Raw genomic sequence first — 3,030 nt, forward strand, 5'->3', positions numbered from 1 at the left:
TTACTAATTTAGTAGTTTACTAATTATCATAAAATTCATTGTCCATCAACTAACAGTTGAGAACTAAACATGGTTTGTATACAAGATCAGGTCTTACCTCTCTTGTGACTATTTTATTATATTTGTAACACTTTAGTAATTCCGATACTATTAAATAAAATTAATAATATGGTTGATATACATATGATTGTACATCAATATTAATTATTATATAATAATATTTTTATATTTATAAAGTACTACTTCTAAGTTTCAATACAACAAATGTGTGTGCGCTAAGCGCTACATTGATCACTAAATTTATTAAATTTAAATAAGCATATATATATATATATATATATATATTATTGATTTTATGATCTTATTGCAATATTAATAACTTGATGATCATAATAAATATAATTGAACATTAAAAATTAATAACTTAATGTAATTAAAATAAGAGAATATTATGTTATGATAGAACTAACAATATCATAATTTAATACAAAAAAAGTGTTACATGTGAGAACTATATACTAAATAAAAAAAGCTAAAAGTTTAATATGATTCATATACAGTACAAGGGTCTTATCTCTTTCGTGACTATATTTGAACATTTTATAATACCTAAATTATGAAGAATTATATTTAAAATTTCAGTAAGATATATGATTGATATAGAAGTGCATATAATACTAGCTTAGCTAATAATAACGTGTATTAAATGACGAATTACTTGTACTATTCAAATGCAATTTAAATAATTATCTAATACTAATATTTTGTTACTTTGATATTTAACTATATTAGATTTAAATAATTATGTTCTTGTATTTATTTATTGATCGCCAATTATATGAAGCTTCAATAAGCATATACATTATCAACTTTACCATTTTCAAAGTGATGGTAGGTGTTCTTGTGTGCGTTGCAAATGGTAGTATTTGAAATCAGATGTTGTCAACGTTCATATCTACTATAATGGGTTTACGAGGAGATGCTGGCAAGAAACAAAGAAGTCCAACTGTCTTCTAGATCACCCGTGGCATGGTCTTAATCAATATTGGCAAGCTCCTGAGTCTAAGGCAAAGAGGCGAAGTGTAAGCAGACAAAGAAGCTCGGAAATCCGAGAAGGGTGACACGAAATGTTAAATGATGCTAAATGTTGAAGGATAAAAATATTGATAATTTTTAGCCATTTGAAAGTTAATTTATTTTTAATGAAACAACTTAACAGTAGATATAATTATAGTAAAATTTAAAATATCATTCAATAAATGGGACTTTAAATTCAACTTAGTTAAAATAAATCTTGTGAAATAAAAATTCTTTTTGGATTTAGAAAGTAGAAGGATTAAATCAGGGAAAATTGCAGAGACTTTGGCTAATAATCCTTTTCGGACTCAATCGTAGGCTAATATTATGGACTCTGCCTAATATTTTTTATTTTAATTTTACTCATGATAAACATTTTTTTATTAACATTAATCATAATAAACTCACCTCTCACCAAACCAAAACAAAAACCTAAACTTCCTCAACCTCTCGAGTCTTCAGCCGCCACACCCCTTCTCCCCTTTTTTCTATTTGTTTCTTCGTTTATCAATAAAAAGGTATAATCTCTCTTCTCCCGTATATCAATATTTTTATATTTTAGGATTTTTAAATCTACTTATACTGATTTGACATGTATTTTAGATTCAATTTTGCAAGTTATTCCAATCACTCGATACATATTATGCTTTATATTCTATAAATATTGAGTGGGAATTTGACGATTACAAAGTTGTATCGTACCGAAGAGTCACAATTCGTCGACGATGGTAACAGTAAATCGACATTACAAAATTGGGACGGAGATTCCTAAGAAGTTTTTTTTAAAGTTTACAGGTTTGTTTACTTATATTATTGCTTTGCGTTTTCTCCTTTTATTAGTTAGATTTCTACCAAAAAATTATCAAGACATGACTTCACTCCTTGAATTTTTATTAGCATTTTACAGATCACATTTGCATCTTTGTATTAAAGTTTTTCTTGGATTTGCTCATTCGTTTTGTACTAATTATTGTTTCTTTTAAATTTATAGGTGCATTTTAATCCTCAAATGCAGAAAGATCAAGGATTCAACGTTTGATGCATAGGGTGAAACTACTTCTTCCTTGAATGCAATTGAATGGCGACATCTCTAAGCCCCAGATGAAATACCTAGAACTTTTTTTTAAAAAAAATTCCTTTACAGATAACCCCTTTAGAATTTTATAGATTCAAGTTAAAGCATGTAGCCTACTGTACATAATTTGTACTATTATTTAGTTTGACAAGTATTTGAATTTGAGTTCTTTCTTATTATCTAGCCTGCTAGTTTTTATTTTAGAAAATTATAATGTCTCCTTTAGAAGAGTTGTACACTGTTGATGCCTGAACTTTAATTAATTATACAATTGTATAATTTAGAATTGATTTTGGAATTATTCAAATGCCATTTTGTATGAAATAAGTGATATCCAAAGCTGATTGTATATCTAATCTTCATAAAATATGCACGAATATGGGATATTTGTAAATTTTGAAAATATTTATTGAGGTAAATAAATAGAAATGTATTTACAACGGAAACATTTATTGCCACTAATAAATTAATTTCTTATAAAAAAAATTAATAAAAATTCTAGTCACAGAATAATATAATAAAAAATCCAAATGCAGATATTGTGATGATTTATAGCTATGTCAATTTAAATTTGTAGCTAAATATAAGTACTATCCCACGAGGCTAATATGAGAGGGTAGCTACATATTTAAATTTTCGTGGCAAAACAAATTACGTCTCTTGCCATAATAATTTCCTTTGTGGCTAAAGTATTAAAGGTAGCTACAGAGTTAGTTTGTTGTGGCAAAAGAATGAAGTCATTAGCTATAAATATATATTTTTCGTGGCAAATTTTTTAATAAATATAGCCACATAGCTAACTTTTAGCTACGCTACAAAAAAAAAAAATGTGACTAAAGTGTTTGAAAAATTTCATATTTAGTTAGCTATATGTGGAT

At 26.6% G+C, this 3,030-nt stretch overlaps 1 long non-coding RNA gene across 1 annotated transcript; it reads left to right on the plus strand.

Annotated features, from left to right (window-relative positions):
• Nucleotides 1-1,189: 1,189 nt before the first annotated feature.
• LOC132044237 (uncharacterized) lies at nucleotides 1,190-2,196 on the plus strand. Its single transcript, XR_009412077.1, has 2 exons — nucleotides 1,190-1,595; nucleotides 2,069-2,196. It is a non-coding gene; the product is annotated as an uncharacterized LOC132044237 (long non-coding RNA).
• The last annotated feature ends 834 nt before the right edge of the window (nucleotides 2,197-3,030 follow it).

Source organism: Lycium ferocissimum, unplaced genomic scaffold (genome assembly GCF_029784015.1).
Source record: "Lycium ferocissimum isolate CSIRO_LF1 unplaced genomic scaffold, AGI_CSIRO_Lferr_CH_V1 ctg3913, whole genome shotgun sequence".
In the NCBI taxonomy this organism is placed as follows: Eukaryota; Viridiplantae; Streptophyta; class Magnoliopsida; order Solanales; family Solanaceae; genus Lycium; species Lycium ferocissimum.